Here is a 17463-nt window from a genome sequence, read left to right on the forward strand (position 1 = left end):
GAAATGCAGTCAACTCCCTAACTCCGGACCCACCCAGCGGGCCCCCTGTGTTCTATTTTAAAAGCTCTAGGGTAGCCCGATCTGAGGTCTGTCTGGTGTGTCCATCCCATCCCCTCCTTGTTTACTGGAACATTGGGTCACCGCAGTGCAGCTGGAATGCAGTGTCTGGGCGAATCAGCAAGGCCGAGGCGGGCCCTACCAGGCGTCATGTCATTGCACTGTTTTTCCTCCCCTCCCACTGAGTTTTCTTGGAAGTTCTGAGGCTCAGCGTGTATCTCCAGAGATGCATTCCAAATTCTCAGCTGCTTGCAACTCAGCAAGTCTTACTGCCTCTCTTTTTAAAAGCAAGGTGCTGGGAAGCTTAGGAAGGCTCTGCCTTCTGCTCAGGACATGATGCCAGGGTCCTGGAATCAAGTCCTGCATTGGGCTCCCTGCAGGGAGCCTGCTTCTCCCTCTGCCTATGTCTCTGCTTCTCTCTCTCTCTCTCTGTCTCTCTGTCATGAATAAATAAATAAAATGTTTAAAAAAATAAATAAAAGCTAGGTGTCTTGCAAGGTCCGAGATGAATAAGTGTGAATACAAAGGTATTCAAGACTCCATGTGTTTGCTGCTGCCTGCTGTCACACCTAGTTCAACCAGAGTTTGCCCTCTTAAAAAGCAAAGAGGAGGGGCACCTGGGCTGCTCAGTCAGTAAAGCAGCTGCCTTCGGCTTTGGGTTGTGGTCTCAGAGTCCTGGGTTTAAGCCCCATCAGAGGCTCTGTGATCAGTAGGGGGTCCGCTTCTCCCTCTGCCCCTCCCCCACTGCAGGTGCACACTCTCTCTTTCAAATAAATAAATAAAATCTTCAAAAAAAAAAAAAAAAGAAAACAGAAAAAAACCAAAGAGGAAAATAGCCTCTGTATGAGATGCCTTTGTGACTTGATGTATTTGCCTCTGGTCTGCGCGTCTGTCCCCCTGAGACCTCTGGGGGTGGCTTTGCCGCCCTTTTCCTTCCTGAGTACAACTACCCTGAATGCCAGGTGACTGATCATGGTCCGACTTCCTGTTTCCTTCCAACCTTCTGGCTCCATTATTTCTTCCCATTAGTCTTTTCTCTCCTCATCATGGTCACTCCATCCCTTCCTGGACTAGAGGAAATGATGGGGAGCAGCGGAGAAATAGCCGAACACATCAATGATGTAAAAATCATATTTGTCTCATGAAGAGTTAAGAAAGGTGTCGGTACCTTTTCTTAGATTTGGTCTTGGTTTTAAATGATATATTACTTTTTTAGCATTGAGCCCTGGTTCTTAAAGTGTGGTTCCCGACCTGCAGCATAAGCCTCACCTGGGAACTTGTTGGAAATGCACCTTCTCTGGTTCTAGCCCAGATCTGCTGAATCAGAAACTTCTGGGGTAAGGCACAGCAAACTGTTTCAATAAGCCGTTTAGGCGGTTCTTTCTAACGCATGCAAAAGTTTGTGGACACCTGGAATAGAGGATTGCCCATGAGACAGAGGAAGGAAAAGTTTGAGATTTGTCTTTGATCTCCAGATGTCAAAATCAGTGTGAGAAGGACAGAGCCTATACCGTGCTCCTTAGGCCTGATTCATACACCTTGCCTTTCAAGCTGGGGCAGGTGTGGGAGTATATGCGAGGAGAAGAAGGACCAGGCAGTCATAGTAGCCCTGGATCATGCCTCTGGTCAGGGACCTGGAGGTTCCTGATCTTCCTCTTGTGTCCAGCACCCCTCTAACGGCATAAGGCCACCTGATACATGTTATGTAATGGTATAAAGATTCCATCAGGCAGCTTCTCATCTGCTCTCAGGCAACTTAGCCAACCATTAGTTATAGATAGAAATTGTGGAGCTTATTCTTTTCATATTTTTCTTAGATTAAATCAAGCAAATAACTAGAAACATGCTCTTCATCTTGCCAATGCTCTCCTTACTATCTGTAGAGCCCCCAAGATTATGAAGAGAGTTGGGATCTATGTGTCTAGATCTGTAATGTCCACTTCAGCAATTCCTAGCCACATGCAGCTACTGAGCAGCTAAAATGTGAGTAGTCTGAACTGAGATGTGCTGTAAGTATAAATATACACCATGTTGCCAAGGCTTAACACACAAAAAAGTGTAAATTATTTCATTAATAATTTTTATACTGATTTCATGTTGAAATTGTAACATTTAAGATATATTGGCTTACATAAAATACATTATTAACATTAATTTTACCCATTTCTTTTTACTTCTTAAAATGTGGCTACTAGAAAAATTAAAATTACAAATGTAGCTTCCACTTATGGCTCGTGTTATATTTCCATTGGACAGTGCTGGTCTGGTTAGTCCAGGACTCTGGTAAAACACAAGGTTTTGAGTAACACTAGTGGGTATGCCAGAAGCAAATACAAAGGAGCAGGTATAAACTATAACATGTCCAGCGTGTCCAGGTGAGGCAATATAGCTAAAGCCTGGCAGCTAATATCCTGAACCTTGGAGCTAGACATACTGGAGTTGAATATGGACTCTACCACTAGCTTGGTGGAAGAACTTAATCTCTCTGAACTTCAGTTCTCTTATCTGTAAAATGGATTTTCTTGGTTCCTAACTCAAAGGGCATTCGTGAGAATTAGTTAAGATAATGAATGTAGGGCACCTGGGTGGCTCAGTGGTTGAGCATCTGCCTTTGGCTCAGGTCATGATCCTGGGGTCCTAGGTTCTAGTCCTGCATTGGGCTCTCTAAAGGGAGCCTGCTTCTCCCTCTGCCTATGTCTCTGCTTCTCTCTCTGGGTCTCTTGAATAAATAAAATCTTTTTTTTAAAAAAGGCAATGAATCAAAACAAAACAAAACAAAAAGGCAATGAATGTAAAAGGCTTATTATTATTCTACTAGTAAGTACGCAATAAATACTAATTTTCCTTATGACTAGAAATTCTAATTAATAATAGATGGTTCCTGATTATGGAATCTTCATTTCAGAGGGCCCTTAATATTGGGATAGATTCTCCTCTATTAGGAATAGTTTGTGGGCTATCTGACCCCAAAGTATGGAGTGTGGAGTATCTTACCTTTTCAGTACTTCTTCAGTTACAAATCCACAGTTAGCTATAGACCCCTCCCCACATAACTTATCATATGGCTCAAGGTCCTCACAGTGAAGAACTGGATTACATAGAAGACTGTCTCTGGACAGAGACCCCTGGCTTTTTATGCTTGCAAAACTCAAGTGTTTGTATGGCACAGATCGAATGGACTCTGAAAGGTAGTGTCCTTACTGAATAAGAAGAATGGAATCACCTCACTAGCAAATGTTCCAGGTGAGTACAGTCAGGGTTGGGCAGGAAACTGGAAGGGAACACTATAATCCTGGCCTTAAGAGTACTGACTAGCCCCTAAAGAACCTTCAGTTGGTAAGATAGAACAGAACATCTAGTTTAGATTTTTCCAAAGAGTAGACGGTTTTCTTGCAAGTTTATGTGTATGAAAGAAATGGGTGATATGTAAGGTAAAAAAGAGATGGAACAAACAAACACATTAGAAAAAGTGCCTGGCTTCATTATGAAAGACCTGAAGAGTGTCCCATGATAGTAGCATCTCTCCAGGTGCAAAGTCTCTGAGCTCCTTGGAGCACTGACGCCATGACAAAACCTGTAACAGTTATTAGCCACACACACACTCAAATACCCTGAGTTTCTGTCCATGGATACTGCTCAAAACAATTGCAAGAATGAAGAAGCAGAGATTATGCAAGGTATTTCCATCCAGGATTGAATATTCTGGATACCTGTTCTGGGCAGTGTTCTACCTTGAAAAAAGAAGAAACAGGGTGTAGATATGACATACTAGACTAAGGAAGGGATTAAAGAGCTTTGGTCTCTTTTTGAATCTTACTACTTAATTTGTCATCATTACCATCATCCTTGTCGTCATTATCGTCATCATCATCAAAACAGTGCTTCCTGCATGCCAGAAACTTTGCTAAGTGCTTTTCAAGGTTGAGCTCATTTAATTCTCCTGACAGATCTATGAGGTAAGCACTATTATTATGCCATTTTTAGGGATAAGGAAACTGAAGCTTACAGACGTTAAGTAACTTGCTCAAAGTTGCACATACCTCTATCTCTGGCCTTGCCAGGATGGCTATGCTCAATAAACAGAGAAGCAAATCGAGACTATTTTATTACAGATCCTAAAGGAAATCCCTAGATCAGAAATTATTTACCCAAATCAACCCTAAATCCCTTTTTATAAGAAATATTTTATAATGATGCATTTATTATCCTGAAATGAAATTTATAAATTATATAATCCACCCAAACACACAATATTTGAAAATCAATTATTTTGGCAGAAAGAGACATGACATGAACGTATATTATAATAAAGTACTATATATTGCAATATGTAAAGTATAATGAGATCATCAGATGCTTGCCCCTGTATATTGAATCACAAGGAAAACTTCAGCTACAAATGCTAATTATTCAAATACCACAAGTCCTGCTAACATTGGTGATATGGTTATAAGACAAGGTAAGCAACTCCTAGTAAAGTTCTAAACATAATAAAGTACAATTCTACATTGATTTATAGTTGATAACGTTCTGGGAAAATTCAGTGTATGCTAATTTAAAAAATGCAAAGAATACTTTGTGTTTTTATGTATGGTGGAGTTGAGTTCCAGATTATATAAGTTTTTCAACTATATCAATATCCACTAGGACATTCAAAAAGTAGGGCAATTTTTCAATGAGCAGGGGAAACATCCTAGGCATTATAAGACATTACAAAAACATCTAACCCGTATATCTGCCAAGAAAATACCAGTAATACCTCTGCCTCAATTATTGGGCTACCAGGAATATCTTGCAAATTTCCAAAATGCCTTAGGATAATAGTTCTCAACCTTATCTTCATATTCAAATTATCTGAGGAGCTTTGTTCAAATACTGACACCTGGACTGTATCTGCACTGTCTCTAATGTATTTGGTCAGGGCCGCTGTCTGGTCATCAGGGTTTTTTAAAACTGCTCGATTGATTTGTATTTAGTCGCCAACGTGAGAATCATGCATTAAGGATAGTTCTGCCTCTTTGAGCATCTTTGCCATTAGCGGAGTCATATCACCACACTGTGGACTTTACAGGCTTTCTTTCTGCTTCATGGAGCTGTTGGCAGTTCAGATAGAGCCCAGGGGCTTCTTAACCTAAGGAACACCATCCTTAATTACAAAATGAGGGGGAAAACAAAAACAACAAAATGAGAAGCCCTGCAAAAACCAAAGTGTGATGGGGACCCGTGGCTCTAGAATCTGAAAAGTAAAAAAACCTACCTTCAGGAAACTGCAGGAGTTGAGTAAATGATTAATAATTTATTTCCAAAGGTAGAACAAGCAGAAGAACACAATTTTTAAAAAATCATTTATTTGTTTATTTGAGAGAAAGAGAGAGAGAGAGAGGCATGAGAGAGCAGGAGCAGGGGGAAGGGCAGAGGGAGCAGCAGACTCCCTGCTGAGCAAGAAGCCCTTCTGTGGCTCCATCCCAGGACCCTGGGTTCATGACTAGAACCAAAGGCAGATACTTAACTGACTGAGTCAGGTGCCCGAGAGGAGCATTATTTAACTAAATAAAAACCAAATTAATCAGTGACTGATTGTTTAGGAAATAAATTTATGCTATAATATGGCTAAGCTTCTTCTAGAACCTCTGGTCATCCCTTTTTTGGCTTGACTTGGGCCTTTACCTTCATAGGAAAAATAAACCTGTAATCACACTTCCTAGTCTGTTGGAGCTATCTGCTGAATCTTTAAATCAGGAATGGCAGATATATTTTATCTCCAGCACTAACTCTAAATGATTGGATATTTCTGCCAGGAATGAGATTTGAAGCCCAGTCCAGGTTAATGGAAGAGTGCTATAGTGGATTGGTTAGTGATACCTGTCATGCACACTGGATGGGGGAGAAAGGGAAGTGCCCCCATTCATCCCAAAGACCCTAAGGCTATCGTGGGGAAGGAGGCACATTTCTCAAAAATAACAAGTGAGCTGCTCGTCCTGGTCAACTTTTGGAAGTTGATTGGATTCTATTCATCATCATCACCATTAGCATCATCATCCAGTGAGGTTTTATTGAGGCATACTTATGCACTTCACAATTATTACCTCATTAATCCTTCCAACAACTCTGCAAGGTAGGCATTTGCATCATTCTGGGATCTTACAAATGGTAGAAGGAAGTAGTCTTCAAATCCGGGGTTGCCTGGGGAGCACTAAAGTCTCACAGTGTAATAAATAATATAGAGTGACACGTAGCTTTAGGTCATACTGGAAAGCTCTAATATTCTTTATCTCATATACAAATCTTCAGGATTCTTGTTCAAATGGGACAAGATTCAACAAAATTCAAATGGCAGTACACATTTTTATATCTCAGCATTTTCCCATCATTTCCTGGTGTTGGATCCTGCCCACACATTTAAATGGAAAACTTGAAAAATATAGTAGAGATGTTCTGTTTAATGAAATTTTCTTTGCTTTGTGTTTTTCTTTGTTGAAAAATTTTCCAAAATGTTCATTTTCCTGCAACAGTTCAATGTAATAGAGTTCACTTCATTGACATAATTCAGCATGAAGAAGGGTACTGGCACATAAATAACATTTTTAAAAAAAGATTCATTTATTTATTTGAGAGAGAGAGAGCATAAGCGGAGGAGAGCCAGAGGGAGAGAGACAATCTTTTTTGTTTTTAAGATTTTATTTATTTATTCATTAGAGACAGGGAGATGCAGAGACATATGCAGAGGGAGAAACAAACTCCTGCAAGGGGCCTGATGGCGGACTCAATCCCAGGATCCCAGGATCATGAATTGAGCCAAAGGCAGACTCTCAACCACTGAGTCACCCAGGTGCCCTGGGAGAGAGAGAATCTTAAGCAGACTCCTGGCTAAGCAGCAGAACACAACAGGGTACTCAATCTCATAACCCTGAGATCGTGACCTGATCAGAAACCAAGAGTTGGATGCTTAACTGACTGAGCCACCCAGGTGTCCCACATAATAGATATTTAATAAATATTTAGAATGAATTAATCAGTACAACTGACATTTTTGTCAAAAAACAATTTTAAATTTTTATTGAGATCCAATTCATCATTTTTTCCTTTTATGGTTTATCCTTCTTTTGTTGGATGTAAGAAATCTTGGACTAATCTAAGATCACAAAGATTTTCTCCCATGTTTTCTTTTAGAAGTTTTATAGTATTAGCTTTTACATTTAGGTGTCTGATCCATTTAATTGATAATAGTTTTGATTATTAAGTTTCTTGTAGATCTTAGGGTTGGCTTTCTCAGCATGTCTGCTCAGAACTGAAGATGCAGGTGAAGGTATATAAAAGTATGGATATAATGTTCTCTGCCTGGAAACACGGTCTGAAAGGTGTTCTTCCAGACAAAATCTCTCACAGCAATGTCATATTTATTATTTCACTCTTTCTCAAGAAACAGAAAACTCTAATCTGGTCAGTGGTGTTATCTGATATCTTTCCATTTCAGAATAATCATGTCCAAACCTGGTAAAGGAAATATTGCTCAATACATTCCGTCCTCCATCCACTTGCCCAGATAACAGCCCTGAACACCAATCTCTAAAGTAAACTCCTTCATTGTCTGCAAAATAATATTCAACTGGGGCTCAAGGAACACACCACCAATCAGAGGCTGAGGTCTGTGGGTGGGAAGGGGAGAGAGGTTAACAGCCCACTTATTCTGGTTAACCTGTAGCTATTTCCGTTTCATGCTATGCATATTGCCTGAGCAGTATCTCTTTGTTTAGGAACCTTGTTGAGGGAGTTGGAGGAAAGAGATGTGATGGGAAGGACTTTTTCCTTTGAATTCATACAGCTTCTAAGATTTCATTTCTGTCTTTTGTTTTGTTTTGTTTTAAAGATTTTATTTATTTCTCCATGAGAGACATAGAAAGAGAGAGAGAGAGACAGAGAGACAGAGACACAGGCAGAGGGAAAAGCAGGCTCCATGCAGGGAGCCTGACGTGAGACTCGATCCCAGGTCTCCAGGCTCAGGCCCTGGGCTGAAGGTGGCGCTAAACTGCTGAGCTACCCGGGCTGCCCTAAGATTTCATTTCATTGCCAGAATGGCAACCAAGATTTCTGTTTGTTCACAATTCCAATAGCGAACTTACATTATATTTATACTATATAATATATATATAGGAATATATATACTATAGAATATATAATATGTATTATATATACTATAGAAAATATAATATATACTATTTAATATATAATAATATTCATATATACTATATTTATATATACTATAAAATAAATAATAATATATTTATAAAATATATTTATATATAATTACAATTATATGGTATATATTATATTTATAAAAATATATATTATATATAATTACCTCTCTGACATTTTGGGAAGGTCTGAGGAAAATGAAATGGACTTTGTTGTATTTTTTTAGGTATATGAAAAAACATTTTGCCTACCACAGTTGGGCTCGTGTCCTTTACTGTTTAACAGATTCATGCACAAAATCACTCTCCTGTCAGGAATATCATCCCCCTGACCTTTGAAATTCTACTTACCTATTGATCAGGACTCAATCCAAGTCTTTTGCTATGAAACCAACTACTTACGTCTGCTCAGTAATTTTTCTTGTCCCTAGTCTTAAAAAAAGAATGTTATATTCAAAAGAGCCAGGAGCTAGTAGAGATGCTGGGGAACACAGGAAAATGAGACACAACCCACACCTATCAGGGAGGTTATAGCACTAGTGAGGGATTCAGACACGCTAATAGCTTATTGTAACACAGTGCTTGATAAGACATGTGCATCAAGAGCTGTGGGAGCACAAAGGTTGGGTATATAACATAGACCGGGCTAGGCCAGAAAACAATATAGAGTCAAGGAAGATTTTCTGGAGGAGACAATGGCTTTGGTTGAGTTTTCAAATTAAAATGGTATAGAGTATCAATGGGATAGTACCAAGCAAAACTGTCAAAAGTGCAGAGACATGATAACATGGGAAATACTATAGGTAGTTCAGGAGCCTGCAAACAGCCCCTCTCAGCTCACTAATTAAACAGGTACCCTTTCAACTGGTTTCCTTTAATTTTGTTTAGAGAGAAGTCAGGAACCCTGTGATGGTTGAATGTGTCTGCTCTTTGCAGTTGTCCCAAGCAAGTCAATTCCTGGCCCCTGACTCAGTTAAACAAATTCTGCAGTTACATGGACATGCTCTCTTTAGAAAGCAATTTAGAAATCTTAAGTGCTCTTACTTAAGCATGGCCCTGGGGTATATCACTCCCCACCCTTAGCAGTTTATCACAGGACCTCACATAATGTCTTCTCCCTGAGGGGTTCTGACAACTCCGTTCTCCATGCCTCGCTAGATTTCTAGTGATGTTAGAAAGCCTTAGAGATTGACTCTCCCAGGGGTCCCTCTTAAACCAGCTCCAAGAACATAGTATGTAAGAGAGAAATGTGCTAGTTGCAATATGAGTGAGAAACCAGATGATGGTCTCTGAATACCAAAAAGACACAGAGGGAGCCAGAGCAATGTTAGGCTGTTGACGTATAAACTGAGCCTCACAGATAAAGACACAATTATTCCTAATTGCTTTAAGGTACAAGCCGGTCTGTCCTAGTAAATTACACATATACTTTGTAAGGGCAAAAATCTTGCCTATTTCTTTGGTGTCCTCTATGATTCTAGAATCATGTTTGAGTACATAAGAAGTTGAAAAAAAAAACATTATGTTGGTTGGTGGGTTCAAATGAGCTACTAAGAGAGGCTGTATAGATTTTTAGAAAAAGAGCTTTTGTATCATAGAGTAAGATTGTTAAATGGCAGGAAGGAGTATAGTCTGTATGTTTGACCCTCTTCAATTCCTCCAGCCTGTTCTAAAGTAGCCTATTCAGTGGCTTCTTTTAATTTTCCACTCTCTCCCACTAGGAGGCAGCATTATTCCCTTTGTCTCTGGGATAGGGATCCTCTGTTCCATGATCCATAACACATGTTATGAATGTATTATGCATAAATACATAATACACGTGTATGTATATATTCCACCAATATGAACAGCTTTGACCTTGATTGACTGCAAAAATATTGCCTGGTGTCTTGGCCAATTGGCACCAAAGCTGAAGACAGAGGGTTCTGGAAAATACAACTCTCTTGACCTCCATCTAATCCAGAAGGAGCTATCCCAATAAAAAACAACTTTCCAAGAAGTATCTGCATGATAAATTGATTCTGCAAGGAACAATTGGCAAGTTCAAAGATTGCGGAATCATATGTCGGGTAAAGAGGGTTTCAATGGAGTTGGGCTGCTTTTTCCCATTGAGCTTTATGCAACCCTGGGTCCCTAGAGAGCTTCCACAGAAAATCAGTTCAGGGTGTGCGGGCTTCTAGGGTTATAGCTTTCTGTTTGTTTCATAGTGGCTGCAATATAGTGGCACTTGTTCTTATGCCAGCAGTTTGAAGCCTTTCACAAACTAAACATATAACACCCCAGTAAGCAGCCAAAATCGGATCCAAACATGTTTTTCCCAAGGCCCATATTTCAAGGATTACCTCTGTCAGAAGCGACAGTAAAACTTTAGGAAAACTAAACTATTTATTTTAATCGCTATTGTCAGTATGTCATTTATATGTTGTCTGGGTGTCTCAGGCTGTCTGGAAAAGATTGGTCAATCGATGAAGTAGAACTTCTCAAAGCTGATTATATTAGAGGAGTTCAGGTTATTTCTGAGTCACAGATGTGACAGCCAACACCAAGGACAAGGTCAGCCTCACTCAGACATACAGCTTCTGTTAAAGTCAAGTCTTGGGCTGGCCTCCTACTTAAGCCTCTTTAAGAAAGATTTGCTTTGACAGGTGACTTGGGTAAAGACCAAGATAACTGGCTACTACATGTGTGTGGGAGGCAGAGACCATGCAACATTTTGGAAGAAATCCAGCTTATCTTCCTTTGAGCCTTGTTGAAGTCCCTCCAGAGTTTTCAAAGGCGAAGTCAGCATTGTTCTTTCAATAAACATGTGTTGAACTGCTGTCTTGTCAGGGCTGAGTATACAAGGGGGTAGACATGGGGTTCAGTCTTGGCCATCACACCTGCTACAAATGGGCTTGTACTGTGCTAAGGGGCATAGGCAAAGACAAGTCATTTCCATATGATGCATTCATGAGAATAAATAATAAAAAGAGAGGAAACACTACTTTCAAAATGGAAATCAACATAACACAAAACAGAAACATTGATTTTTGGAGCTACTATAAGAATGGGAGAGTCACAAATGTATGTAATAAAAGAGATGCTTATAATAATGTAGATAATGGCCCCCATATAATATTGACATTTTAAAAATTACTATGAGATACGTGGAATTTAAGAAACAAAACAAACAAGCAAGGGAACAAAGAAGAGAGAGAGAGAGAGAGAGAAAGATAAGCCAAGAAACAGACCCTTAATTACTGAGAACTAACTCCCAGGTGGGGAGGTGGATAGGTGGATGGGTGAAATTGGTGATGGGGATGAAGAAGGACACTTTTTCTGATGACTGGGTGATGTGAGGAAGTGTTGAATCACCATATTGTATACCTAAAATTAATAAAACTCTGTATGTTAAAAATTTTTTAAATAAAATTACCATAAGAATGGAGAAGAAGGAGTTATTGAGCGCAGTTTAACTCTTTTCTCACTGAGAATTTGCAGTACTAATGACAGAGAAGATCTGGGGAATCACCTACCAGGAAAATGGTGACCTTGCGTCAGGCAAACCTTACTCATTTACTCAGCAAATATTTACCGAGTACCTGCCCCATGTTGTTAGGTTCTTGAGATGCATCAATTAATTAAAGGGGAGAAGATTCCTGTCTTTACGTCCTGGCAATAACCAAGAAAAGCACTTCTTTTTAAGTAATAGGCAGAAATCTAATTGTCTTTTTTTAAGATTTATTTTAATTTTCATTTATTCATGAGAGACACAGAGAGAGAGAGAGAGAGAGGGAGAGACATAGGCAGACAGAGAAGCAGGCTCCCTGTGGGAGCCCGATGCAGGACTTGATCCCCAAGACCTGAGCCGAAGGCAGATGCTCAACCACTGAGCCACCCAGGCACCCCAACATCTAATCGTCTCTTGTTGATGGGACTTCTAAAAGTTACAGGACATTATATCTCTTGATCCTGAAGTCCTATTGAAGCAACAGTATCAGACAGTATGTAAAATAATGATTGCCCCAAATGTGTTCTGAAGACAAATTTAAATTCAGTGTGGGATAGTAGCACATCATGTTAGTAAACACTTAACAACTGGAGATAAATAATAAAAAATGAAGCCCTCACTTGTGGCATTTGCTTTTTTTTTTTTTTTTTTTTTTTTGGTGGTGTAAATACTCACTGTGGCCATTTTAAATTACTGATGAGACGTCACTGAACAGATATAGGAAGAAATGTACACAATGGCTCTTGGGCCAGTGCAAGATGACACCAGCACATCACCTATGGAGGGCCCACAGAATAATGAATCATTCGATGGAAAGGACCTGGACAGTCTCTGTACAAATGCTCCTTGTTCATGGTGTGTTGCAATCATTTCAGAGAGAGGTGTCACAAGTAAGTTGCTACAAATATTTATTTCCTTCAATCATCTCAGATTCTACAAAAGCTTTTTGTGAAAAAAAGAAAACATTGAATATACACGAAAATTATTTTATTTTCTAACTAAAGCAAGATACATCTTCCTTCACATTTGGTACCGAAATATTCCTCTTACTTTTGGCCATGGGCAGCCATGCAGAGCATTGTAGTGAAAAGCTGCTATTTGGGGACCTTTTTTATTTTTGCAGATTTAATATTGATCTTGAACTTGAAGTTTATTAAAGAATGTCTGGGTTTTGTCTGCATTTCCTATTTTATTAAACTGATATTTTTTTTCTTCTTAATTAAAATATTTATTGAGGATTGTTAAACAGTTCGTCTTTAAGATCAGCCAGGAGTTTTTGTCAGGCCCATACTAAGAGTTTGAGACATAGTTTTTCAGATGTGTTGCTTATACCACATTTTTCCACTTAGACTTTTGCTGCCTTTTTTTTTTTTTTTATGTGTAATACATTTTTATTCTGTGATGTTTGGCTCAACTACACTACAGCAAAGCTTTAATCTCCTAAGCATACATTTATTTAGATCATCAACTCAGAGACCATATTTGTATTATTCAGATTACTAATAGACATTTGTTTCATTGTAGAATTTTTGCTGCCTCTGATCCCACAGTGTAACCCAATAACAAAGCAAAACTCTACTCAGGTCTGGAGGACACTTAGTTGCTTTACCAAAAACATGTGGAGGGATACTCACTCCTCTCCTGACAAACTTTGGTTCACTTCTTCTAGGTATCTGACTTTTTGTGCATGGAACATGATACTGAAATGTGGGGTGATATTCTGGTAAAGTAAATTTAGGGAACCATATAATGTAGAATTCAACCAAGTACCACATATATTCTAATTTTGGAAACCCAGTATGCAATCTGGGCTTAGCTTTGAAACCCTTATGCCATGATCTCTCTCTCTCTCTCTCTCTCTCTCTCTCTCTGCTGCTTGGACAGCTGCATGTGCAAGATCAGGGAGAACTCCAACGAGGCTCTTGTGAACAGCAGAGCTGCTGCTTGCAAAGAACTCTGGAGCTGCCATCTGGAGAAGAGTTGCCTAAGGTTGCTGCCCCAACCAGATGCATGGGGATTAATCCTCTGAGTTACTAGAGTCCTTTTTTTTTTTTTTTTTTTTGCAGTAGAGCTTCTCTTATCCTAATATTCCAAACCAGAGCTTCTGGGACAATTATTCTTTTTTAAAGAGTTTGATATTTAAGTTTAAAAGAAAAAGATCAAACTATTCTAAATGGGCAAAGTCAAAACTTTGTTGGACTTCCTTGGCCTTATTTTGTAATTTAGTGTTTTTAAAATCTCAAGCTGCCACACAAGAACACTAATAAAATTCCTATTCTTAGAATTTATGAAGGTCTTAAACCAGTTTCACTTTCCTGGCCTCTAGGTCATTCGTAGTGAAGACAGACAGCTCATGAGTCTCTTAAAGAGTCTACTGGCTCTTGCCTAAATATATTCTTTATTCCCGTAGTTTTCTACTTTTGTTCTGAAATTCCCTCGTCCTGGAATATTTACTCTACCACCTTCTTCAAGTTCAGTTCAGTTCGATTTCTTCCAAGAAGCCTTTCTAAATTCTTCAAGGAATAGTCAATCTTTTTACTCTATAGTCCCATGTATTCGTTCATACTACTTATTACATTTGTATCTGTCTCTTCCCCAGAAGGACCCACACATGCACACAATGAAATGTAGCTTCTAGAAGGAAGGTTCTATTCCTTACTGTTGTCTTCACCATAACATAGTGCTCTGAATGCAATAAAAGTTCAATGCATTTGTAAATTTTAGTAAAACCATGTTTGGTTGCTGGAAGAGTTTGTTTAACCAGACAGGACCATCTGGTACCTTCTCACTCCTCCATTTATATGGAGTGAGGGTCCCTACAATATACCTTGTTCGTACATTAAAAAAAAAAAAATTCTAAATGCCTACTGTAAATCAGGAGCTGTGCAGAATGCTGAAGCACTGTGTACCCTGTTTAACTATTGTATGTCATCCACCAGGACCGCTGCAAACCACGTATAGGATGTACCTACTACGTGCCAGGCTTTCTGCAGATAACTCCTATCACTCTGAGTCTCTGGCCAAGCCTTCACTTTCCAGGACTTCTTCCTTTTCCAGAAAATATAACCTCTCAGGATCTGGGCAGCTAATCACTCATTTGCTACCGTTTGTACATCAGAATTTTTTACTTTCACAAACTGGCTGTTCATGTCTCTTTGGCTCGGAATCTGTGTTCCCATACTATTATTTATGATGTAATTTACAATCTATTTTACAGAATTAAATTCAATTCAATTTGACATTGTGCAAGAGATCTACCACACCCATTTTCTTTCCATTAAAATTCAAGAGGAGGTATGTAGAAACAATTTATTAAGGGGCCCTGGGGCTAATCCCAGCCCGTTATTTCACCATTTCCTTAGAGCTCACTGAAAAGGATGGCGGGGGGGACAGGAAAGGGGAGACTTGTTCTTTCCTGAGTGATTGTTTGACCAATCCACAGGGACCCCTACCACCCTACACCCATTAGGGAAGTAGCATTTGGAGGGTCATCGCATGGGCAGGGCTGGCTGTGTCAAGCTGTGATGAATGAGCCAGAGTAGGAGGTGGAAGCTGGCCAACAACAGGGAAAACATGATAAACGATAATCATTAGGACATGAGACTTTGAGAACAGGATCTGCATCTGTTTTGTGTACCCCAGAACTGGCACAATGACACGGCTTAGAAACTGCTCCCTAGTGTTGAAATGGATGTTAAATGAATGATTGAATGAATGAATGCCACATTTGTGCTTCCTTCTCCAAGTACTGTTATAAAAGGATTTCATTCATGTCTCCTCTGTAAATCAGGAATTTGGTGGGGCCTGCAGCCTCCTCCGCTGGAATCATTCTATTTACTCACAAAGGCCTCAAGGGGCTTGGGTAAAGAAACATTCTAGAGCCTTTTCAAATAGGTTAGTGCTCCCTTCTCCCCGTTGCCCTATTGGGTTAGTTTCAGGCTTCTTTGCCATCCTTCCAACATGTTAACAGCTTGATGAGAACAAGGATCAGCAGTATAAAAAGAAAAAAAAAAAAAAAAAAAGGATCAGCAGTATACAACTATGGCTAAGTGCTCTGCTTTATAGAAGTAATTTAGTCTCTTCAGAAGGGCAGGTGATATATCCTACCAAGAAAAAAAGAATTAATGAACTCTATTGAGGTATAATTTATATAAAACATCCATATTTTTGCATATACCCCTTGTGGGTTTTTTTTTTTTTTTGTAAAACTGAATAATATTCCATTGTATAGATATACCACAGTTTCTTTTATCTATTCACTTGGTAGGTGGGCATATGGATTGTTTCCAGGTTGTGATTATAATAAATAAAGTTGCACTTGTGTACAAGTCTTTTATGTATGTTTTCTAAAAAAGGCTGTTCCATTTTGCATTCCCACCAGCAGTGTATGAGAGTTCCAGTTGCTTTACGTTTTCACCAGCAGTTGATATTTGTGGTAAGTAGAATAATCATTTCCCAAGGTGTTCATGTCCTAATCCCCCAAATCTGTGACTTCTGTGGCAAAAGGGACTGTGGATGTGGTTAAGGATCTGGAGATAGGAAGATTATCCTGGATTGTCTAAGTGGGCCAGTGTAATCACAAGAGTCCTTAAAATATATAAGGCAGAGGCAGAAGAGTCAGAGAAGGAAATGTGAGGATGGAAACAGAGGTCAGTGTGATGGGTTAACAGGCCAAGGAATGATGGTAGACTTTAAAAGTTGAAAAAAGAAAGAAATCACTTCTCCTTAAGACTGTAGAAGGAATGTAGTTCTGCAGACACCTTTGACGTTAGCCCCGTAAGCCTCATTTCAGTTCTACGACAGCCACTGTTCATTTGAGGAAGGATCTTTTCTATGGCCTCCTGGGAACTACAGGAACTGCAGGGACAAGACCCTATATGGTAAACACTCTCACCAGATTGCACTCTGGCTCTCACTGACTAATGTGATTTTCAGGCTAAATTCTTAACTTCTCACTGTCTCCACCTCCCCCAAATTTTCAGTTGCAGCTATAGAAACAACAGAATCATGTTGTCCGAGGGCTAAACTGCTAGTGTTTAAATTCTGTATCCCTCATTTACTAGTCGTGTGATTTTTGGACAAGTTCCTTAATTTCTCTGTGTCTAATTTCCTCATCTATAAAATAGAGCTTCCAGGACACCGACCCCAGATGATTATGACAAAGATTTAATGAGCTAATACCAGTAAAGCTTATGAATGCTACCTAGCATATAGTAAGAGCTCAATGAATGTCATCTTTGGTTATGGGACAATCATAAATATGTTTTATTCCTACATTAGTTTTAGTAAAAAAAAAGAAAATATTACTCCCTTCTTCAAAAATGTATTTCTATTCCTTTGCTCCATAAATAATGTGAAATAAAAGTTTCCACAGGAGATTACCCAATTACTATTTTATTTTCCTGTCCCGATCTGGTAGTTTTAGGTTAAATGGGGGAAAATAAGTCATGATCTAGCAGTATGGAAGGAGACCGAGTATCACTGATTGCGTTGTCTTAAACACATGGTTTATCTCACTTATCAGTGGTTGAGCTGAGCCTTTAAACCAAATCTGTCTGGTTTATATGTACACTCATTTGGCCCTCAGCCTTCTCAGTGCCAAACTGTCAGGAACCCTTCCAATAGTGAGACAACTGTGCAGTTTGCTTGTTGACATCAGGAAAGGGAGGAGAGAAAAAAGAAACTCCTTTTGAAAGGAGTTTCAAAACCAAAGATTGTCTTTTA

The sequence above is a fragment of the Canis aureus genome, chromosome 6, assembly GCF_053574225.1.
Source record: "Canis aureus isolate CA01 chromosome 6, VMU_Caureus_v.1.0, whole genome shotgun sequence".
Taxonomy (NCBI): Eukaryota; Metazoa; Chordata; class Mammalia; order Carnivora; family Canidae; genus Canis; species Canis aureus.